This window comes from Monopterus albus, unplaced genomic scaffold (genome assembly GCF_001952655.1).
Source record: "Monopterus albus unplaced genomic scaffold, M_albus_1.0 scaffold95.1, whole genome shotgun sequence".
NCBI lineage: Eukaryota > Metazoa > Chordata > Actinopteri > Synbranchiformes > Synbranchidae > Monopterus > Monopterus albus.
Window position 1 is genome coordinate 421,316 of NW_018127975.1, and position 25,553 is coordinate 446,868.

The window sequence follows — 25,553 nt, forward strand, 5'->3', positions numbered from 1 at the left end:
AGACTACTAAGATAATGTTTTATACTCTGAAAGTTTGCGTATAGACTTCTGCTATTAAAGTGAATTAGTGATAATTTGTTTTCAGTCTTGACATTGCTGTTAAACTGCTCATCCGTGTAATACTTGCAGTTATTTTCAGAGTTCTTGAAAAAGTTTTTTTCAGGGTCAAAGCCATCGTCAGGTTCATGATAATGAATTTCAGTGTCTCCATATGTGTTCAGTTCCAGATCCAGTCCCTCAAAAACTATTAACTTCTGTAACAAATCATTTTTGTCCATGGGTCATGCTTGTTGTTGTTAGTTCCAAAACTCATCTGCCATCGCAGATATCAATATACCTGCATGTTTTACACCGCTGAGGGTCCAGCAGCCCCTTCTACAAAAAAGAAATGTCTCTCTACAGAAAAGAAATACCCCTGAATGCCCTTGCTAAAGGATGTGATTGCCGAATCAGCAGTTTATGATTTACCGAATTCAGCTTCAAGCAAGTTGTACTGTATTAACCTTGTGTTTTAAGAACAAACAAGGGTTGATCCACATCCAAATCAACCAGGGCTGTTACAGCTGATGGCTCATCTTTTTTTCATCTTCAGCCTAACCTGAGTACACAAAGGTTTGTGAGGTGTACAACTCAGTCAGGAAGTTTACTGAGCGGCTTTATGGCAGAATTGCAAAATCTGCTTGTATTGCACTGGCTAGAGGAGGTTGTTTACATGCAGAAGAAGGTATGAGTGATCTTATGTCACACACTCCAATTTTCAGCATGTACTTCAGCTGAAAAATGCTGTATCCCTACAGCACTATGAATCTTTGTGTTTTCTGCAACCAGGATGTTTGGGAAACTGTATGTGCAATGAAGAAGCTACCATGGATTGTAATGTTGATGATACAGTAAACAAGATAAATACCAAATACTGTACCTTGGAATCTTATATCCTCCGGTGTAATACTGTGAATCTCTGTAGTTCCTGTAAAGAAGCTTGATGTAGCTGTTTCCAAAAAATCATGTGGTCTCAGGTGCACTGGACGTCCTTGCTCCATTTACCTTTCCTTGGTTTGAATGTGACCCAGTATTATAAGACAGAAAAATATAAAGTAGCAGAAAATTAAAATGTATACTCTACTAACCCAAAACAATTTTAACCACACAGCTTTTTATGCACAAATAATATTCCCTATGTTTTTTGCCGCCTCAGTTGTTTGTGCTGCATCATGTTACGTCTTTGCTCCGAGTGCTAGGCATCACCAAGCACTGTGAGCTCATGTCGCTCCATGCAGTGGACTTCAGTCTGCCTGTTGCCCTCCAACATCTTCATTACCTCTTTGCTGATTTTTAACCTCTGTAGTGCATCAGTTATCTATTAATGCATCAAATGTCATTTAAAATCCAAAATGAAATTTGGCAGATCCAGTTGACTCCCTACAGTTAAAGACAATTTGCCATTTTTGTCCTTTGAGGCAGTGGCTTTAACCTCATATTTTTCTCTATATTAAACCTTTTTACACTACTGGAGACAAATACCACAACGCAGAAAACAAGGCTCATAATTTTGGTATTAGTACATTTGCAGTGAGTACATCATTTTTGTTTGTCTTTGGAAACTATCCTGAGCCTGACTGAGCTAAGAGAAGTAATGAGCCCTGCCACATTAAAGAGTCACAGCATCTCTGCTCTGCTACGGGTTCGGCATTAAGCAGAGATATTTTTTGTGTTGTTATACTCTTGTGAATTTTCCTAGTGAAATTCTTCTGGAAGGCAACACTTTTTTGCTGAAATGAAGGGAGTGGAGGGGTTTGATGTGGTAGCTTGGTCAGCCATGATCACGGCAAATTAGTCCTACTTAGAACTGGTCAGTTTTGTACAATGCATGACTTTAGATGTCTGGCTGGAGTCTGACTGTTAGTTAGAACTATGCCATAGTTTTAGTAACTTTAATAAGATAAACGGGCTCACTAAGAGGACTGAAAGGATTTGCATAGATAATAAGCAGATTGCTCACTGGATTCAGATTGGATAAAATGCTAAAATCCCAACCCTGGATTGAGAAGTCCAAAAACCTCATTGCAAATTTCCATTACACGCAATTACATGCTAAAACAAAGCTACATCGTGAGGCATTTTTTCACGATGTACTGTTTAGACGGTGTGGATCGTGTAACTCTGTGGCACATACCATATTTATTTATTGTTTATCATTTATTGTATTTTCCAGTTCCTAAGAAAAACCTGCAGGGTGCGGTCCTCAGGACATCACACAAAGGACTTGAAGCTCTTTTCCTTGTCTTCAAAACGTCATTGCTTATCATATTGCTCATTTCAAATAAGTGCATTTCACCCCTTGTGTGGCTAAATGCATCATATGATACCAGTCCATTTAAAACAAAGGAAGAAGCTGAAGCTCTAAACACATACAATGCCTCAAACCAGAATCAGTTCAGAACTCATTAGATGGTCCATGCATAAAGCAGCAGAGACATTAATTCTTTGGCAAAGACCGTCTGGGGAACTGGACCCGCACACCATCACTACATCCTGCCAGTCTGTCTCCTCTGATGATCAGTAGCAGTGAACAGAAGGCAGCTGGAAGCGCTTCCCAAAACTTTTGCCTTGTGCCAACTTGGTTTGGTTGGCACCCCTCGATTAGTGTTTTATCTCACTGGCCTTTGTGAACTCTATTCATCAGTGATAAAATTAACTGTCAGCAGAGGAATGACAAGCCTGCACAATAGCAATCAGGACATCATGGATTCCTCTGCAGTTTATATATAGTTAATGCAAAAAGAACTCTGGCTTTAAACAGCTAGCTTGCTATTGGTCCACATTTAAATCATTTAGCATTAAATCAGTGGTAGTACATTACAGGCTATAGGGCACATTGTTTTTTCTTTGTCTAAATGTATTAGTTTATTTTGAGTGTTAGTTTAAAAATTGGATGACAAAGGACAGTAATACATAATATCATGTTTCTTTGTTTTGTTTTTTTTTAATTATAGTTGAACCTTTTATTCTTTTCCCTCCTTTGCAGCATAATGGAACGGCTTTGTGTTTGTCACCATTTTTATGCCTTCGTGCCAGCAATAGGAGCCATTATGTTTTTGGGTTGTCCATCTGTACGTCCATCCGTCCCCTTCTTGTGATATGTCAGGAACGCCTGGAGGAAAACATTGTCTGTCTCATGCTCATCCCAGAAGGTATTGTTGTAATATCATGGTCACATTGCTAAGGTGAACATTCAGCTCAAAGCACAGCAGACATTTGTATGAGGAAGTACTGTATTGCTTAGTCTGAAAGTTGAGACTAATCTGCCAGTGTAGGCCTGAGTCTGTGATGTCCTAAAATGGCCACACCTTTATTTTGGTAATAACATGACTTCTCTTTTGGTGCCAAACCTGATATAGTATATTAGTTTTTGCTGTTTTCATTCACAACAGAACAAAGTATCTTTTGTTCTTCTGACTGTACAATATTATTTTCTGATGTGCAACTGAACTACAGAGCTGGTATTGAGACTTGTCAGTCAACTGATACTCTTCTAGTCTAACCTTTTGTTTTATTTTATCATATTTAATTTTTTTTTGGTCAGCCATTGTGCATTACAATACAAACCAGCCCAAGCCTAGTAGTTTAACTTCTGCTCCTCATTTTAGTGTGTCAAGCAGCAGTTTGCTCAATGCTTCCCCTTGTGGTTGAGGAGGAATTCCCAATTAAACAGTGGCACTGTACAATGCATGGATGCATCAAGGTCCAGTGGGAACTCTTAGCAAACTGCTGCCCACAATGAGGATAAAAGGACAGGATATCCTTATATTCTCTAGCTGTGCAAGCTGGCACACATCAAGCGTAACATGCACTGGTTGTTAACTGATGAGAGGAGCTCAAATTTGTTGGTAAACTAGGCTATAAGATTTCTCAGAAGAAAAACATTGCCTATTGACTGACAAAATTCTTAGTCAGGTACAGCCCTACAGACATTGCAGGTGCACTCACTTTCAATTCCAAGTGGTTTAACTAACTTGTCAGGTGACTAGTTTGGTTGCTTCCCTGCTGGACTCTTCTTGCTATGATACTGCATCTACAGCCAAATTGTTAAGTAAATTGCTGTCATAAGAGACAAGACTGATGACCAGAACTAAAATATAAGACCCAGACTGTAAAGGTCCATTAAAAATGTGTATTGTTTTTGTTCCATCTCATTTTATTGTTTTTTTTTTCAATATTTAAGAAAGACTGGAACAATTTTAATTACAGTATCTAACATTGACTCCCCTTGCATGGATATTTAGGGAAAGTTGTTGGTGGTGAATATTTTCCATATATATCCAATGTGAATGTTCTCATAGAGTGAGGAAAAACAAAACCTGCACCAGTGCAGCCTTTCATATTAAAGGGAAAAACCAACATTAGGTGTCTCAAGTCTCTGGACTCTACTGGACGGATGAACACTATTCTTCCAAAAGCTATTCCCTCGTGGTGTTTTGATGATGGTGGTGGTGGAGGAGACACATTCACATGTCGGTCCAGAATCTCCCATAGGTGTTCAACTGGGTTGAGATCTGGTGACTGTGAAGTCCATAGCACATGATTCATATTGTGTTTATACTCATCAAACCATTTAGTGACCCAGACCATATCAGCATCTGCAAGTTGTATGTTTCTCCACTAATTTATTCATATTGTTCCTCTGATTTTGTCAGGTTTGCCCGGCTGTGCCTGCCTCTCTCACCTCCCTCACTTTGTTTCTCTTTTCCAGCCCATGATTACACCACCTTGCACACCTGCTCCATACCCCTTGATTGTCACCAGCTGCACTCCATTAGTTTTGCCCCTTACATATACCCGGCTCACCTACCACTCTGTTGCCAGTTCGTTCTCGTTCCCAGGCCCTCTCTTTTGCATTGTTGTTTTACCTTAATCTATACTCTATTCTCCTTGTTTATTGTTACTAGTATTGGACTCCCTGTCGCAACGCTCACCCCATGCTGTCTTCTTCCTCCACGGACTGCTACCTCCGGACCTTGGTTCCATTCAACCCTTCCAGTCTCCACCTGACAGGTCGATGCACAGTCGCCAGTAATTATCTGTACAAACTCCTGATTTCTGTCTCCTCAGCCACCTCCGTTTTCTACCGACCAGCCCAGGAGTGACCCCAGCGACGCAGCTCGGCTTCACTCCATTACCTCATCCCTGAACTGTAATCTGCTGCTGATCGACACCCGGTTTATTCAGTTCATCTACGCCTGCCTGTTTTTGCCATTCACTGCACTGTACATAATAAATCACTGCTTGCACTGAAGTCGGCTATCTGGGTCCGCCTCTCTTTTGCTCACTCACTTTCCTGTGTATGAGCAAACCATAACAGATTTGTCACATGTCTTTGGTGTGTACAAATAATTTGTATACAAACATATAGTGTAGGGCATAATGTTGGCGTGTTTCATCTGGTCACTTCCTGTCAGGTTTGCCTGGCTGCACCTGCCTCTCTCACTTTTCTCCCTCTATTTTATCTCCCTTACCCCTGATTTCTTTATCTGACACACCTGCTTCACGTCCCCTGAATCACCACCAGCTGCACCTGATTAGTTTCTTCCTATTTATACCGTGCTCACTTTTTACTCGCTCACCTCTCTACCAGAGTGTTTCTAACACTTCCCTTTTCCCAACTTCACAGTCACTGGTTCTTTTATACTACTGAGGGTTTTGCCCTTGTGCTCAGATTCATAAAATTTAAGATCAGATGAAACTTTATTGATGCTTTTGGAGAAACTCACTGCTTCAGCAAAGTAATGGATTTTAACAGGAAAAACAAAACGGCATACTTGAATACAGCTAGGATATAACAATGAGCAAATAAAGTTAAAGGAAAAGTAATTTGTAAAGACTAAAGAACTTGCTGAGTATGGAAATGTGCAAATGTACTGTATTCAGCTGTTCTGTCAGATTGTTGAAGTGATTTCTAACAACGGGTTTATTTGCAGTCATTACAGATGTCCTTCAAAGCTCCTGAGTTGCTCCTATATAAATGTAGTGAAGTATCACTTGCATATTCTGGGACAGGTTTGAAGGAGTCAGAGCAAAGTTTTTGGTTGAGGCTGGTGGTACAAACATTTGACTTCCACTGACAGTCAGCAGAGATTACAACTGAAATGTTAGAAATGATTTTTACAGAGTTGAAAGCAAACAAAGCATTCTTTTTTTTTTTTTTTTAAGACTGACCATTCCAGGCCTTTTTCTGAACAGGCACAGGAGACAGATTCACAAGTCGGAATATTATACAAATGATAGAGATATATTAGTGCCAATTCTAGCAAATGTTTACAGCGAAGCAGTTATTTTGGGGTGTCGTCCTAATACCGTTAATGATCTTCTAATTTCTTGGATCCTGGTAGTGCTTTGGAACAATTTATAGAACAAATGTTGACTATAAAATGCATACAAAAGCTCTAGGCTAGGTGAGGATAAAGAAAACTCGGTTTTACAAAGGGGCGCTCCACTGACAATATTAAATAGCTAACTGTTGACAGTTTACATTTGCAAGCATAAGGAGAAAACTGTATTGCAGTAAGTGCGAATGGGAAGTTATTAATGTATCCACAGTGTAGTATTAATACCAAGGGTTCATTTGAATTTACCTTGTCGTTTACATGCAAGGAGTGAGCCGAGAGCAAAAGGCCACCCTGAGTCGTTTGGAAATGGCATCTGTGGAAGCCAGAGGTCATGTATTTTATGTAGCCAAGCATGTGGTGAAAAATAGCTTGGAGGGAGATTTTAACATAACCTATCATTAGACCTTAATTAGTAAAGTGGGCTTTAGGGACTGCGCTTCCCATCTGCCTCAGTTTGACATACTGTACCTTGTCCTTCACATTTCATTGAGAAGAAGAAAGCTGGAGTGGCTGCCTGTCAGTCACTGCTTTATGGCATGGAACCAAGTTTATCTGGCACACGGGGATTTGTGAGTGTATTAATACTGCAGTTTGTGTTAAGGATACTAGACCTTATAGCCAAACAGGTTCCTGTAACTCTAGGTGCACCTGCTGCCTTCATTGTTTTTTCTTCTGATCAGTTCAGCTGACGTTAGATTTTTGTGGGTGAAAACGAAAGAGACATGCCACCTTTTCAGTAACTCCATTGTGTGCATATTTGTGTAATCCATTAAAATAAACACTAATTCCTTTATTTCCATCTGAAATTATTTTGTTTGTCCATCTTGTAATAAACAGCATCCCAATTTTAGGGCTTGGAAATGAATGAATATTAATGTAATCAGACTTTATTTTTGTGAATATGTCACAGTATTGCACAATGCCATTATTAAATTATAATCTCTAAAATCCTAATATGGGAACTCTGGTAATGTTAATGCAGGCGCTCCGTAAGAGAACCGTTGTCAACTACCCCAACTTTACACCTTGTGAAGAAATGTAAGGAGGAGAAATAGTTTTCTAATGATAGTTAATTCAAATATGAATTAATTTGGTTTTCTTTGCATTTTTTGTCTATTTTAGGTTAAAATGTGATGGAAACCTAGCTAATGCCCACCTCTTAACTATACATTCACTGGCCACATTATTAGGCACACCTGTTTAATTGTATGCAGTTCAATGCAACACTTCTGCCTTAACATCTGTGTTTATGAGGCTCAAATGTTTCAGTTTTTGGTGAAATTGTCATAAATGTATCAATTAAATTATATGTTTATTATTGAGCTCATAGTTAAAGGTGGTGTTGTACTGGACTACATCATATTCAGAGGTATATCTAATATCCTGATCATCTCATGTATGAAGCTGGGGAGGACAAAAATACAGAGACACTTAAACCCTGACAAGGTTTTCTTTGCAGCAAGAATAACAGGTTTTTGTTGCTTCACTCTGCTGTTGCTCTGCTCTGTTGGTGTTTGTTATGTCATCAGAAATTGCAGTGGAGAAACGGGTCTTTTCCACATAATGCTCAGTGGGCTTACAACCGGCACAGTGTCTGCTCATGCTGAACAAAATGGACAGAGGAGTATCTAAATGCTGATCACTGGCATTGTATTACCCAGAATTCCTTTTGCCTGTGTTATGCTCATCTCTCTCTCTTGCTCCTGATCCACATTTGGCATGGCTGGCTGGTCATTTTGCCGGAGGAGAATTGGAAGAGATTGCGTGCAGCCCCTCAGTATGGTCTCCCTTCGTGGCTCTGAGTGTTTCTGTGGAGCAGACAAGCAGCTAAGCAACAGTCTAGAGAGAGGTAATTACTTCCTGGTGATGAGAAGAATTGACATTCACTTGGCCGCTGCGGTTTATTTACCCATCTGCCCTTTCCACCGAACACAGAAGCCAAGTCAGGAGTGTGTGTGTGACCGAAATGCTTCGTATCTCGATTGAATTAATACAGTATGTTGGTCAGTGACTGTCCACAGTGCTATTCAAAGTGATACAGGATTGTCCATCCAAAGTGAAGGGGAGTGGCTTCTCCTCAGCTATCACACTCTTGCCATCATGCCTCAATGCGTCTGAGTGTTTCTTGCTTCTAGATGCAGTGAAGAGAACACGTCCTGCACAATTGACAGGGTTTATTCTTTCTACTCTTAGAGCTATTTTTAACAAAACTATTCTTTGGATACAGTTTTTATCTAATATCCTGATCATCTCATGTATGAAGCTGGGGAGGACAAAAATACAGAGACACTTAAACCCTGACAAGGTTTTCTTTGCAGCAAGAATAACAGGTTTTTGTTGCTTCACTCTGCTGTTGCTCTGCTCTGTTGGTGTTTGTTATGTCATCAGAAATTGCAGTGGAGAAACGGGTCTTTTCCACATAATGCTCAGTGGGCTTACAACCGGCACAGTGTCTGCTCATGCTGAACAAAATGGACAGAGGAGTATCTAAATGCTGATCACTGGCATTGTATTACCCAGAATTCCTTTTGCCTGTGTTATGCTCATCTCTCTCTCTTGCTCCTGATCCACATTTGGCATGGCTGGCTGGTCATTTTGCCGGAGGAGAATTGGAAGAGATTGCGTGCAGCCCCTCAGTATGGTCTCCCTTCGTGGCTCTGAGTGTTTCTGTGGAGCAGACAAGCAGCTAAGCAACAGTCTAGAGAGAGGTAATTACTTCCTGGTGATGAGAAGAATTGACATTCACTTGGCCGCTGCGGTTTATTTACCCATCTGCCCTTTCCACCGAACACAGAAGCCAAGTCAGGAGTGTGTGTGTGACCGAAATGCTTCGTATCTCGATTGAATTAATACAGTATGTTGGTCAGTGACTGTCCACAGTGCTATTCAAAGTGATACAGGATTGTCCATCCAAAGTGAAGGGGAGTGGCTTCTCCTCAGCTATCACACTCTTGCCATCATGCCTCAATGCGTCTGAGTGTTTCTTGCTTCTAGATGCAGTGAAGAGAACACGTCCTGCACAATTGACAGGGTTTATTCTTTCTACTCTTAGAGCTATTTTTAACAAAACTATTCTTTGGATACAGTTTTTTGTTGAATATTAACAATGTGCACTTCATTGCTTTCCCCCAGAAATCCCTGCCAGAAAGCCACAGCGAAGGGTTAATGCAGGCAACACCAAAATGGACTGACTCTTCTCTGGGGTTTGTGGATGTGGAGGCTGCATGTTGAGGAAGGGGATGGAACGTCTGACCAGCATTTCAGTAACATTTCCTTCACAGCGAGGCAGTCACTGGCTTAGTGACTCCCTGTGCCCGCTCCTTGGCAAGTGCTGCATGTTTGTGGCTTTACTATAAAAAAAAGAATTCATCAACAGGGGAAAGTTGAAATGAAATAAATGTATTTTTCTGCCTCATCAGAAAGATTCAAACTGAGTGTGAGTTATGTAAGAGCTGCTAAATTTATTAATGCTCATTTTATGCAAAGCCTGAGCTCCCAGGCGCAAACTGTGTGATATTCACAAAGGGAGGAAGGCTTTTGTTTCCCTGCCAACCATTAGATTTTTTTTTCTGCCTAAAAAACAAGATTTTAAAAAGGTCATGCTAAGTTTAGTTGTTTTCTTGAAGGAAAGAGAGACGTGTGGCTTTTTGCTCAAATGTGCACAGACGATCAAAGCAGACTGCAGCTGTGGTTGTACAGGGGATTACTGTGTACCGTCAAGAGTGAATGGCAGGAACATACTACTGTACATCTGCAGTCTTCAGTCACTTTCTTGTGTGTGTGAATGAGGCAGAGAAGACTCCGGGTGTGTTTTTCTCTTGTGTACTTTGAAGGAAAAAAGTGCAGGAATCTTTCTCCGGGTTCGCTTCATTCGCAGTGAAGTATGGAAATTGTCAGATTTAAAAGGTGTGAGTTCTGACACAAGATCTTAAACAAGGCAGCTCTCATGTTGTTTGATATGCTGTCTCTTCTTTCTCCATAAAACAAACACATACTGTAGTCTACACAAATATGCACATTTGTCTTACTACACTTGACAATCTGCACTAACAACTTCACTCCTTAGAACCTAAACCCCTTTCTCTTCCTAATGCCACGATTTAATCCCCACCCTAATCTAAACTTAATCCAAATTCTGTCAGTTATCAGGTTATTTTCCAGTTCCTGCTCTAGACTTTGAGACTTTGCTGCTTAGGAGGTTTGTCACTGATATTGAGAAGAGGCTTGGTAAACCATGTCTCAGGGCTCAGACATAAAGACAGACTGTTGTACTGTGATGTAAAGCTATGGATCCAGTGTGTTGCCCTTACTACAGTATAATTTACTATTTGTTTCATTTAAATTGAAAAAATAGATATTTTTAATTCAACAAAGATAAAATAAAATATCTATCCTGCCATGGCAAACCTTGCAGCAAAAGATGTGTTTGAAGTCATAATCATTAAAGCATAGGATAGCTTTGTTTAAAGCATTACTGAAAAATAAAGTGTTACACTTGGTAATGTACAATGATCAGCCATAACATTATGACAACCTGCCTAGCACCGTGTACACAGGAGCCAGTGTGGCTGTTGGTTGGCACTCGTGTCACTCTGTAGTTCACTGTGCATCTTCTGTGAATCTGTTTGCTTCCATAATTCGACTGTCAGGAAGAGCTCAAATATCATTCAGTGAAAAACTTAGTGAAAGCTGTAGTTGTGAGGACAAGTTAGAGATGATTGTTTAGACAACAGCCTCCCCTCTAAATGTGACATCAGCACTACAACCCCTGATTCTTTCTCTTTATAGAGACCAATGTCCAGTATTTCTCATTTTCAACCATTTTAACAAAGATTCAAACTAATTTTAATCTTAGTACAAATAGAATTAAAAATGTAATATACAGCAGATTAACATCATCAGTGAGCCCTGGGTGTCCATAACCCTGTTGTGTTCACTGCCTGTCCTTCCTTAGACACTGTTGGTAGGTACTAACCACTGCAGACCAACAACACCCACCAAGACCTGCAGTCTGTTAGATGCTCTGACCCAGTCGTCAGACATCACAGTTTGACCCTTGTCAAAGTCACTCAGATCCTGATGCTTCTCTGTTTTTTCTGCTTCCAACACAAACTTTGAGGACTGAAAGTTCACTTGTTGCATACTATACCCCCCCACACGAACAGATGCCACTGTAACGAAATAATCAATGTTATTCTCTTCACCTGTCAGTGGTCATAATGTTATGGCTGATCAGTGTATACCTAGTAAAGATCAATTTCCACCAACTTTCCAGAACAAGGACAAAGTACCTAATAGTGCAAGTTGTCTTTCCAACTTTAAGACCATTGATTGGCATCTTCATTAACTTCACAAGGTGACTGATATAGAAAATAAAAGTGTAGTCAAAATAACTTTAAAAGAGTATGCCTTCACATTTACAAACTGCCTCAGTGTAGTAATCACTAACATGCTCGTTGGTGTATTTTAGATATTTTCTAGTGGTCGAATTTTAACACAATGTATACAATGTAAATTCCTCCAGTGTTTGCTTACTTTAGTCCCTCCATATTATCCTCAGAGTGTTACATGGCAGCAAGCATGAATAAACAGAATGAAGGTTTTGATCCTGCTGCTATTTGTCCTGTAGGAATATCAGTCAACCAGCCCTGCAGACATTAACCTACATGTTGACTCTGCAGAAGTGCCCAGATCCTACACTTCACGGTCATTGTTTAAAGTACATGAGGAGAGAGCGCATGTGAGTTTTTTTTATTATTGTATCTTTTAGGTTACATTGCTGTATTATTGAAAATCTGCCTCTTACATGATTCAGTATCACTTTTACAGTAAATGTTACTGTTGACATTTTTTCCCTCTCACCTTTACACATGGTTGCATTAAAATACCACACAACATGAAATGAAACACATTCAATAATTCAGTGACTCACCTCCCTGATAGTACTGTAGTCAGGTTTTACAAATGAATACTCTCTCTCTTTCTTTTCAGCTTGGCTGATCTGTACATTTCATGTGATTCGGCGCATCATGGTTCATTAAAAATTTGCAACATAATCAGTGTTCCCACGTTCAAAGCTGTGGAGGGAAGCTGTGCTGTGAGGATCCTGGATCCTGATCAAGCATCTATGCTAAGGATATGTTTTTGCTATGGACCACAGTGCCTGTTACCATGACAACAAAAAGAAATGTCCCTTCCTTCACTTCACCCAAGTGCTATTCAACACTGAAACCATCCTCTGCTCCTCTCTCCTCTGCTTCGAAGTTACTACTCACTTCTCTGCTCCCAGCATCTTAGGCAGATGTGGGGAATATACTGTGGCTGGTCTCCTGCAGACCAGTGACTGAAGACTGATCACGTGACTAATTGAGGTGTCAGCAAGATCACTGCATTGTTTCTAGTCTTTTTTTCAAGCGAGCTACCATGGCAGCGACTGAGTAGCACTGACTGAAACAGAATGAATTGAGCTGCTATTTACAAACACGTTAAAGTGGTGAGGCGCTCAGCGGTGACCCAGGCGTTATTGTGCATCATGGTCTGAGGAAGTTGTGTAAGGAAACACTCCATCTGACCTGCACTGAAGAGGTGAGGTGGAAAAAAGACATCTGTTTGGTATCTTCCACTGTATTAGGCTCTTAACGGCAAATAGACTTTTATCCACCTTACCTTGGAGACGGCGTTGATGACACAGAGAACTCATACCTGCTGAGTACAGATGCCAAATGAGATCTGGGCCTGTTTTGGAGCTTTGGACCTTTAACCTCCTTCTATTCTCACACCTTGGAGTGTCAGAGACAGATGAAGAGCTGTCAGAGGCTCTGTTCTGAGTGGAGTGCAGTTCTGAGATTTGACATTTTGACAAAGGTCTTAAAAATATTTGAACCCCAAAAGCCCCTGTTATGGGGGAAACAAACAAAAGCATAAACATTCAAATACTATGCACATGAGGGTTAAACAGTTCTTAATAAAGCATAAAGGCATCGGACAGGATCAATTTCCTGTTTGTTTGTACTGTATGTAAGCTGCGAGAAGCGAAACACATTTGGATTGAATTCACCCTTAGGATGGTCTTATCAGATTAATAACAGTGTTTCTGACAACCCAAACTTTGATTTCTTCTCATTTGGTCTGCAAATGAAACTTACAAGCTGCCTAAGCCTCCCCACTTCAAAGCAGCTGTTGGGCTGAGAGATATGTCTGATGGTTTGATGTGAGCTGGCTGATTTAGGATTGTACTGCTGATTCTTCTGTCCTTCCCCAGCTCGCAGTTCCTCTCACTGTTTCTAAGAATTGAACTTGGGGGTGACTGTGGGTAGAGTGGCCGTCTCCTAACCGGTTTGAATCTCGGTGCCTGCAGGCCACATGTCAAAGTGTCCTTGGGCATTTAGTGTCATTACGGCAAGACACTTTTACATTGATCTGTATAGGTCTACCAGTTTGCGTCTCTATATAAGAGCAATATTGTAAAATGCCTAATCTATCCGTGACAACACATCTATGCAGTGTCACTGACCATCAAATTTAATAAATTAAGAGCAAAAGGAGCATGCCAGAGGAGTAAGCCCAAGGTCAGCGCCACTGGATCTAAGTGCAGAAGCTGGTAAATGGTCCCCTGGGGAGGTCACTGGCCTGAGTCATGCTGTATTTGTCTGGCCAAAGGCCTACTGACGTTTTCTGAATGTAAAAGAACAGTTTGTCTATAGCAGGAAGCACAATTGTTGCTGACAACGTTTCCATCCACAGCCCTGCGACAGGAGCATTGTTTGTAAAGCAGCAGGCGGGTACCTTTTGGGACTAAGCTGATTGGGTTTCATGGGCCCGAAGAACAGCAGCATCAGGTTTCCATGAGGAAACAGTGAACGTCAAATTCACTGGCATGAATGTATGAGAGCAGCCTCTGACCATGTGCTGAGATATTGTTGCCTGTCAGGTGTCGTCTTACACCACTGAATGATGGGGTCTTTTCCTAGAACGCAGTAGCAGGCTCTGACAGAAGCCATGACAAGTGTGGAGCTAAGAAGACAGTGCTGTGGCAGCACTCTGACCTGTTTTCTTCTGTTTCTATGTTCCATATATAATTAAACTAAGAGTATTACACTGTCATTCCACACAAAATACACAGATTTTTTTTTTACTGCAGTATTATATTTTTATTAATTTCATTACCTTGCTTTGCAAACTCTGACCTTTTAATTAGGTGCAATTTTGAGGGTCAGCTAACGGTGAACTAGCACCTTTTGTCACTGTTTAGATTGATGGTTGATGCACTGTGAAACATAATATACCACTTGTGTACATGACAAATTCATAGTCTAACCTCATTTGCTCTTAATAATTATTGTTAAATAATGCAAGTGTGGAAACTGTGTAGTGAAAATCGTAATAATACCAGATGCCTTTTAAATCGCAAACATCACAAATGATGCAGGTCCAGTGCTGTGTAATGAAGAAATGTGTCGCCCAGTGCAGTGGTGTGCTGCACGGATGCACTTTTAATCATTTGCGAACAACAACAGACGTTTAGGGCACAAATGAATAAGCTAATCCTGGTGGAGACTGACAGACGTTAACCGTGAGTAGAGGCAATTCGCTGTTGGTTTTAGTCTCTGTATGGGGATTGTTGAAAATATTATTCTTGAGGAATTTAGAGGAGAGAAGGACTAGTATAATTTTTAAAACCCTATAGAGGACATTGTTTGGATCTAGGTATACGCTGACATGTTCTGCATCAGTGCTTCTTCAGATTCACCCACAATGACAAAGCAGTCGTCTGAATGAGTTGATCTGGGAGTGTGGTAATCATCTGTTAGTGTTTGTTGTTGCTTTGTGCATGTGACTGTGTAGATCTTGTGTGCCTTGTCTTGCTTTGTGGAGACAGTTGTAAAGGGTGACCTGCTATATATATCTTCAATACTGGTCTAATCTACCTCACTGTGACCTAATCCCAGAGTCATATTTTGACCTTATGCATGACAGTGAGCAACACTAGGACAAACTCCTTTAGTTTCTTGATTTGCAGAGCAAGTAATAAAAGTGGTTCAGCATTTGTTGCTCCTCCTCAGTCTGTGGAGGTTTGTTGAAGGTGAATAGGTTTCATCATTGCAGAACTTTGTGGGTTTTGCTGTGAGGAGGCGGAGCACAAACCTGGTTGCAGTGTGTTCATCACCGGTCTGATAGATGAACTGGTGTCCAAGAGTCAAGTAATTGCACCACAGCGGACCCATTTAATATTTAAACAGCGTTGAACATGAGCATCTCGGGTATTGAGTTTCGAATGAAACCACTGTAAAAGGCCCCTGTAGATGAAACTGTCCTGTCACTGATCCCCTGCCCATGCTGACCCAGCTCATTCTGAGTAAGAGACATAAGCGATGTACATAAACGGGTCTCGACAGTTCAACCACCGGCAAACAAAACACTTACAGCCAGAATGGGAGATATAGTATGATTGGCTTCAGCAAATTAGTTTCTCTGTATGCCAACACCGAATGCTGAATAGCATGAAATCAACATTCTAGGCACGTTAGCCTTTTAGATTTTATCTATCACCACCATCGGGGATTTGTCGGTTGTAAAGTCATTTTGCAGCATGACAACAGGCACAAATAGCCAGGGTCATAAAAAATGCCTTCAGTGGTGGTAGCATTATTTTTGAAATCATCCTCCCTTTACTTTTATGGCCTAAAATGTTTGCACAATACTGTACATTTCTGGAAATGATGTTCTTGTAACCTTGTTGCTTTTGCTGTGGTGCTGAAGTAGCAGCTGAGCAAAATGATGGTGCGATTTGTAACTGAGAAAGAGAAAGAAGAGAATAACCTGCCTTGGTCTCTTTATAATCACAGCATGATTACAGCTGTGTAAATGTGAGAGCTGCAAGAAACAAGAAAACTGTGTGTGCGAGTAGAATACAGGAAATTCATGCAGAATTTCCATCTCCCTATTTTATAAAAACTCAGTTTGTCTACTAATAAGGCTACTGATACCACGCCGGCCTAACAGTTAAAACAGTGTTGGATCTTTTATTTGAGAGGCAGTGACACCCCTGTGAATATACTAATTTACAGCAGCTAATTTATATGTTGTGCTCTCTAGCTTAAATTGAACACATTTAAATCGACAGTGAGTGAGCAGTAGGGCTGCCTCCTGAGCGCTGATTCGACACAGTACTTTTTTGTGTGTCCCTGAGTGCAGGCAGCAACAAAATAACCCAGCTACAAGCATGGCTTTGTGTTTCTTTGCTGTTCTGATTCCCTCTGCACTGTTGCTGAATGATAGCAAACTAGTTTAGAACCAGATGTTCTTTACGGCCATCTAATGTGACTGACTCAGCTCGGTCAGCAGTCAATCAGGAGAGATGTTCTGTAGAAGCCTTTAGTTTTTACATCACAAATCGTGAAAAAGGGATTAAAGCATGAGTCTTGCAGGTAAGATATTAGACATTAGTGTCAGTGTGCAGATTTTTTAAGTGAGATGCTGCTGTAGTGCTCTTCAAAAATTAGATTTATGTAAAACAACACAAGCTACAGCAGCTCCCTTCTGACAATAAAAATTCATTTTAAGATGTTGGTTTTCTGAATTTTTATTGAATATATTATGTTTTTTCTTTAATCAACATTGCACATATTCCATTTTCAATCACATCTCATATTTCTGTCTACAAAATGTTATGAATGTAGAAAATCTAGAAGTTGGAAGGTTTACCAAAAACTAAAACAAAAGAAAGCAAAAAGGAGAGTTAAGGTCCGAATTGACAAGCTCCAAAGATACAGAGAGAGAGTGAAAGAGAAGGAGAGGTGCACCCTCAGGAAAAGAATACAAACATACCTTGGATTAGGATGCATATTTCTCAAAACAAAGCATCATGCAGAGTAAAAGCAAGGCTGGCCAAAACTCACATGGATATTTCTTAACACCTGAACTGTAGAAATATTTTACATGTTCATTAATAGTAACTCTCTGTCTTCCTTTGCTGATTGATAATGGTTTTTCCTCATTTGTTATGAGTGACAAGATAGTGGCAAATGAACAGTTGGAGTATTAAGCATACACATATGTGAAGCACTAACTTAAAACAAATGCACACCTCCCCACACTGCGACTGTGCGGTGCAGCAGCATCTGTGCTTGGCTGCATGTTGACACGTTACCTCTCTGCAGGTGAGATGATTGTGAGAATGATTAATGTAAACATACTGCATTATAACCACTGAATGCATGTGACTGTGGCCTTGTTTGACCAAACTGTACCAGCTTGCATAGACACCTGATTATTATGCGTTTGAATTCCATTCTTGTCCTTTAAAATTTGTATATAATATATACTCTTAATTTGTATGTGTTGTCTTTGTGTACTTCGTTCTTTATTTTACACACAGTACCCTTCATTAAGCTTCAGAAACTACAAAACACAACAAATAAAGCCCCACATCTTTTTATGACCTACTGTAAATGCAAATATTATGATGTGATGAATCAGAGTTTTTGAAAAAAAGCCTCATTTTGTGACAGTCAGAATTACACATGCTTAATGATTCTTGGCCTGTAAATCTTGTTGAGGGGGAAGTATGCCGTATCCCAAATGCAGTCTGCTGAATGTAACATGGCACAACTTCTGCTGTCATTTCCAAGTGTCACCATAATAACTGGTGTCTACACAGGTTAAAGTACACAGTGTCTAATAATCTACATATGCAGGTGCAGCTTTAGGACTGTTAGCAGCCTGTTAAATCATAGTTTTGATGCAAGCAGCAGCTCTGAAAGGACACGCAAATACACAAAACACAACAAATCCAACATGTACCATCAGAAAACACAACCAGCAATTTTCAGTATTGTGTTACGTTGTCTGTACTGTTAATTCATGTGGCCAATCTTTATTTCTTTGGACCATTTTTTCTAAATTAGAAAAAATGTTTTCGTCATTTGATTGTGTTTTGTCTGTTTACGTTTTGATATGCTGCAGTGAGCTGAACTCCGAGGGCATCGATCACTGAACCTTATATTACCAACAGTAATGAAACATAACTCTGTCATGTCTGAGAGTACAAAGTATTTATCACAGAGCAGAGATTATGTTGTATTCTAAACCTGCTTTAGTTTTCCACTAGGGCTGCAACAAGTGATAATTAGCAATAATGATTAAGCTGCGAAATATTTTGTCAATCGATCCTTTTGTCAATAGAGGTGATTATTGTTTGCTTTATTTGACAGTCCAATACTTAAAAATATTCATTGTTATACATGGCAAATTAAAGCATCAGCTCCTCACATTTGACAAACTGGAATTGTGAACATGATTAAAACAGTTTTCATAACAGTTGCCAATTAATTTCTGTCAATTTGGCTAACTGACAAAGTTCTAATCGCTACCCAAAGACAGATTTCTCTGGCGCTCATATTTGAATGTCCAGTAGCTTGATGAACGTGGGTTGCTCTAATCACAAGTCTGTTCAAATTTTTGTGTTTAAACCACACCCGACGCTTTATTATGTCAGCAACATCTGTGGTTGTCATTAAACGGGTGGAAATGTTTATTTCCTTCTAGCAATTAGCACATAAGCATATAATTCACTTTCTTGATTTAGCAAAACAAAGTCTTTCTCACTCCAATATGAGCCTGAAAATGAAAGGTGTTTCAATATAACAGAGTCACATTTAGGTGATGTTTAAGCTAATGACGTCTATTAATCTCAGAAAGATTGTGTCGTCTACTAATTAGAACCAAGGCAACAGCTTTAAGTACTGACCACTGAGTATTTCTCAGCTCCAGTGATGTGTGCTAACACTGTTATTAACCCAGTGAATTGAGTGATATAGCTGCGTATGCAAAGGCCTTTCAACAAACGTGTGGATTCTGCTCAGAAGTCGACTGAATATAAGCTATGTTTTAGTATGTTAAGACCCTTCACTACCTCACCAAGCGTAATGACATATCCAACTCCACCATGTGAGTTACTCAGTGTGATGTTTGAAGTTCACTATTAATAATACTATTACCCTATTTTTGTGTATTGCAGTTTTTAATACTTTGTTGCCTTTATATAACTTTTTTATTTTAAGACTAAGTGTTCTTTCTGGCTCTTGACTTGACTTGACTTGACTTAGAGTATCTCTTATGTGAGACAGTTTCTTAAATATCGACGTGGCTGGACAACCGTGTAATCATTGTATTTGCATCAAAGGGCATTAATCCTGTTTTGCAGGATACCGATGGTGCAAAACAACCCAAAATCCAGTCAGTCACATAATAACCAGCACAAACACTAAACACACTGCATCAACAGTTTTGCGGTGCACCTCATGGGCCACCTTGACTATAAAGAGATTAAGACACAAAACAAATCCCTGGTGTTATCTAACACGGTGCATGTTAGAGTCCAATACTAGTTTTTAACCTTAAACTAATGCATCACTTATATTTATGTTTGCGTACGTAATATCAAACCGAGCTGTATGGGCATGACTGTGGTGCTGCCCGGGAGCAAGGTTAGGTTACTGTGCCTATCAGGTTGTCCAGGTCCTTTCTAAATGTCCTTAAGCTCTTGGAGAAAAAATCATGTACAAGTAAGATTTTTAAGCCAGATTTAATACAATAAATACAGACATGTAAATAGTAGTTTTTGTATCAACATATTTGGCTGCTATTTATTTGAATTTAAAGTATTTATTTGACTAAGATTTGGGCTACTTTGAGTACTGTATTACATTGGAAACTATACAGCAGCACATTATTTGATGTGACATCACATCAGTTTTATTCTTTGTTCACAACAAACACTCATTTCAATACTGATGCTTGCAACACATTGCAAAAAAAGTCGGGACGATTGCATTTCAGGGCCAGTAATGAGGAAAAACAATGAAATGATGATCCCATTTGAAACTGGTGATGTCAACAGGCAACTGATTTGGTACAAAAGTGGCATCAGTGGTCTGGGGTTGTGTCAGTGGCCTTGGCAAAGGTAACTTACACCTCTGTGATGGCGCCATTAACGCTGAAAAACACAGAGACTTTGGATCAACATATGCTGCCTTCAAGACAACATCTTTTCCAGGGACGCTCATGCATATTTCAACAAGACAATGCAAAACCTCATACTGCACATTACCAAGGAATGAATGTGGAGGAAAAGGGTGTGAGTGGACTGGCCTGTCTGCAGTCCCGACCTGTCGCTAGTAGAGAATGTGTGGCACAGTTTGAAATGCAAATTCCATCATCGAAGACCCAGGACTGTTGTGCACCTTAAGACTTGTTTTGCAGAAAGAATGGGACAAAATTACACTTGACACATTTAATCACATCACATCAAATAATGTGCTGCTGCATTGATTTCAATGTAATACTGGATACTGATGATTTACAAATCACTTTTTCTGTTTTATTTTTGACTTTACCAACCATCCCAACTTTTTCTGATTTGGGATTGTACAAAAAAAGTCCACAGGACAGACAAACACATCAAGGCTCCTTCCCAACACCTATTTAATATATGGAAATTAAAAACTGGGTCACATCCACACTGACCTGTTTTTTGTTTGTTTGTTTGTTTGTTGCACAGCTTAAGATTTGTGTTCAATTGTTTTTTTTGTTTTTTTGTTAGAGGAAATCCTTTTTCTATTGATTAGGTGAGGCATTCATCTTAGAGCTAATCCCACCTAGTTGCTCTGTGGAAAGCCCTAAGGATTGGAGGAGTCTCTGACTTGTTTAGGCCTCAGAAATATGTGGGCTTCAACAGAAAAGCACTTTCTCACAATGCAGACACTGAAATAGCCCTTCCTAATGTGTAATCAATCCCTGGCCAGGATTTTCTTGTGAGTGAAATTATTTTTTTAATTAAATTTGTCTTGCTTTTTTTTTTTTTTTTTTGAATCCTCTTTCTCCTCCTCCTCTGGCCAGCAGCTATGACAGTGAGAAACATGTTAAGTGAGTTTTCCAGCTCAGAGGTGATCATAATTAAAAATTTCTCTTCTCACCTTGTTATGTGTGTTATCTAATGTCCCCACACAGACTAACTGTTAACCTCCCTGACAGCTTTTTAAAGTCTACTCACTGGCTGTGCTGAATCATAACAATTATTACAAAGATTATTACTTCAGGCAATTTTAACATCCACAGGAAAATCTAGCAGTACTAAAAATGTGATCTTCAGGATATTTTTCCACTCGTGATCTGAATGGATGACCAAGAATCTCGATTAAACATCCACTGGATAATAAAATAGGAGTATTTTATTCAGTGTCATTCAGCTCAGACATTTTTAGAATCAGTTCTTTTTTCCATGTAATGTTCAATCTGCCTTGTGCTTCATACTGTATATCATGTAGTGCATCGTCCTTCTCTGTGTTACTACTGATCTCCGGATCAAAGCAGATTTAAGTCAGGGCAGTGCAACAGTGCAAACGAACATAATTGCAGCCTCTAACCCGATGAATTATTTTAATTCATAGAATGAGAAAATGGGTTAGAGACTGAGTAGTTTTCCTTTTTTGTGCTTGTTTGTTCTGCTTGATTGGATGTGGTGGCCTTGAGGATCTATTGTCCATCTGATCCTGTTCTTGTTCTCTGTACTCCCTTGTGGGCATATTTCTTCTTCTTTGGTTCAGCATCTTTTGTACTGCTTTGTAGCTGAACATATCACTAGATAGATTAATTTGTCTCATACAAATTGATCAGTGTTGTTGCAGTAAATCTTCTGGCTGTTGTTTTTATGATAGTTCTGCATCTGGGCTAGCTATATCTTTTTGTGATCCAACATTTGGCCTGAAATCTTCTGAAGTCTCTGCCTCCCTGCCCCTCAGAGTTGTAACAACCTGTGCTTTAGGCACATGATCTAACATTGTCAGCAAACTGGTTAGAATTTCATTTATATCTTTAGGTAATAGTTTAGGACATGTGCTTATTTGTTTTGAAGAGTTAATAACACATGCATGTCTGTATAGTGTGTAGCTAGAGCCAGCAGCTAGTTATCTTAGCTTAGCATAAGTGTCTGACTATTTTGTTGCCAGGTGCAGTGACACTACTTTTGAGTTGATCATCTTAAAATATTGCTGTGATAAGCATAAACATGTCTTTATGTTAAGCTGAGATAACCAGCTGCAGGAAAGAGCCTTATATTTATCGTAGAGTGTAGTGTCAATCTTCTCATCTAGCCTTCGTTAAGAAAGTATATACCAAATAAACCTAAATCCTTGTATTATCAAGTGTTTTCATTCTCAAATAATTTGGTTAAGAACAGCCACTGTGGGAGCAGTGCAATTTTTACATTTAGTGTCATTACGGTAATTTGACTAATCTGTTGAATCACTGTTTTACTTTCCCTTTGCTACTCAACTTTGACTAATATGGCTAATATTTCATATTTAGAGAACAAAATCTTTAAAGAAATTTTAACATTTAAGTGACAGCAACAACTAGATATTTGTAATCCACTCTCAATGATTTCTGTCATGATCAGTTCCCTTTGGACTGTGTCTTTCACCTTTTCCTTCTTATTGTTATATATGTGTAACTTTTAAAATCCCTAAACCTAATTGGAAAATACTGATAGTCCTGGTAAAACTGCTGACATGCAGAAATGACAATCTGAATTTGTATCTACGTCTTGCCAATAAAAAGCATCCTCCTCATTACTGACATCTATTTTAAAACTATTGTGGCTATTTTGTGTTATTTTTCTGACACCAAGGAAATATCTGGAACATTCAGTGAACAGCTTTGTTTGAGGGATACTATTACTGAGGTAATTACAGTCACAAATTCTCGATAAAGCGCAAGGATGTGAACTTTGGATTTTGTTTAGATGTAGAGCGAAAGACACTAAGATCCAGATATCTAAATTCAAGCTTTTAAGAGCCATAACAGTTAACACAGTGTGTGATATAACTTGTTACTGCATCCAACAACTAAAATAAAACTGCCATGATAGTGGACATTTCACTAATGGGCAAAATTGCAGAGGTAACAAAATACTGGTTGACAAAGCTGCACAAATACAGCGACCTTTTGTTTTAGTAAACCAAATAAATTACATCAGAATAGGTGGATTTTCAACAGGCAGTGGGAAAAATAAAAAACATGACGATGCAACATGTTGGAGCAGCATTCACAACATTATGAAGAATATGATGGCATGAGCGAGGACAAACCAAACAGGTGGTTATGGTTGATGGGCATAACAGTCAAAGAAAGTAAAAAGTCTTAAATTACTCTATCTGCAACACATCTGAGGACACACAGGTATAAACGTCTGCTATTTACATTTTTTTTCCTATTCGGTGTGCATCTATGTCATAACAATTTCCAGAAGTCCACAACATACAATATATTCAGGGTTTCACCTTTGGTTATGTAATTATCAAGGCTAGGTTTAAAAAAATATAGAACACACGTCCATGTTACTTTTGCATACAGTTAAATTCAAAGTGAAAACATATCACCAAAGCAGCTGGTCAGCTTTAAATTTGCATCTGAGAAAAAAACCTAAGGTCTTTACATTGATGATCCTCGGGCGGTGAAAAGCCCGTTGAGTTTCATCTGCTGTTTTTCTGCTATAGAAAGTGAGTGTGGCAGATATTTATGATTGTGTTTATGTGTCTGACATCTTTGCTTTAGTGTAAGTGGATCTTAATGTAAGAGGATATTCTTCTGATGTATTTCAATATGTTGCATTGAGCCAGTCAATATTTGTCTCACATTTCTCTCCCTACACACTTACTGAATGAGGATTTTCATGTGTTATGACACGATGTGAATTGAGAGTTTGTTGCCAGCATTTGAGTGAGCAACTCAGGCCAGCCTTGTTTGGTTGACATTATGAAAGAAGATAAAAATAGATTATGTCATACTGCTGACTGCGCATAAGCAGAAAGCAAACTCACCATTTAGTAACCAATGACACCTAGAAAGCCGACCCAACTAAAACATTGTCGACATTACAACCAAACATTGTCTCTATCATATTAAAATATTCACATCTGTTCCTTACAAGACACTTTTTTCACATGTGAAGAAAACATCTTTGAACTTGGATAAGTCTCTTAAGTCTCTCTTAGTTTCATCGCTTCATACATCTGTATATGTGTAGTAATTAAGGCAATCATTCTGGGCCATGACTTACTCATCTGCCAATTCCAGCCTCAACCCTCGGGGGTTTAATTACTGATGTCATACAGCAGCTCTCATCTCCATGTGTCAGAGTATCGAGTCTTGTCCAGTTGTTGTTGCTTTTCGGTGTCCGTTCATGCTCAAGATGACCGGTCATAATGTTTTGCTTGTTCTCTGCAGTTTAGAGAGATGCGGGGGGTGCTCCCTCTCCCTGTAACTGGCAGCACTGCAAAAGAGAGAGAAACAGGAAATTGATGCAAATCTACTATCATTCTTGAGAAAATAGCCCCCTGAAGATGGAGCAATTTGCTCAAACGCTAAATTGTTAGTGCGCATATTTTCCTTTCCCTCCCGGAGACTGACCAAGAATCATCCCACTGCAGATAATCATCAGGGTCATTAAGCACCAACTCGTTCTGAAGCGCTCGGGGAGGGGATAGGTCTGAGGTTTGTTAAGCACATACACATTACAACACTACTGGCATAAATGTTTAGTTACATAGTCGATACTTTGTCAGTATTTATTCCTTAACATACAGTTTCCCCTTTGGTAACTCAGAGGTTGTTCACTCTATCTCATTCATTCACCATCAACTTGTTCAAGTTGTGTTTTTATAACGGCACCGATTCATCAAAGCACTCACCAAACACACTCTTTGTTTGTTTGGAAGTGGTGCGCTTACAATTTTTGATTACATCCAGCTCTTGTTCCTGTACAAACTAAATGCGCTTACTGTAAGTCAGTTTAGACTAAGTGACTGTCTAACACTAAAGTAATCTTAAAAAACACACACACACAAACTGCATTGGTCATAAATATATTAAGAAGAAATCTGAGTATCTGAAAACATCTAAACAACCCCCCCAAAAATACACAAATTACACAAGCATAGAAAATGGGTAACACTTAAGTGTCCCTATGTAGCATCTATAACCACAATATAAACATTTCATAGTATTTGCCAACAACTACAATTTCTCCTGTAAAAATAAAATTACAACTGTCATTCATTATCTGTTAACAGAACAGCCTCCTCTGAAGGAGTTACAGCTGCTGACAAATAC

The 25,553-nt window shown here is 39.3% G+C and overlaps 1 protein-coding gene and 1 long non-coding RNA gene across 2 annotated transcripts in view; one reads left to right on the plus strand and one right to left on the minus strand.

Annotated features, from left to right (window-relative positions):
- Window positions 1-14,505, plus strand: part of LOC109965086 (uncharacterized) — a 23,406-nt gene extending 8,901 nt beyond the window's left edge. Inside the window, exons 2-3 of the long non-coding RNA XR_002275589.1 lie at window positions 12,013-12,123; window positions 12,375-14,505. This is a non-coding gene — a long non-coding RNA (uncharacterized LOC109965086). The remainder of the gene's footprint in view (window positions 1-12,012; window positions 12,124-12,374) is intronic.
- Window positions 14,506-21,256: 6,751 nt separating this feature from the next.
- The window catches only part of kcna4 (potassium voltage-gated channel, shaker-related subfamily, member 4), a 48,941-nt gene continuing 44,644 nt past the window's right edge, over window positions 21,257-25,553 (minus strand). The window contains exon 2 of the mRNA XM_020608822.1: window positions 21,257-24,714. The gene's annotated coding sequence lies outside the window, so the exon portion shown is untranslated. The remainder of the gene's footprint in view (window positions 24,715-25,553) is intronic.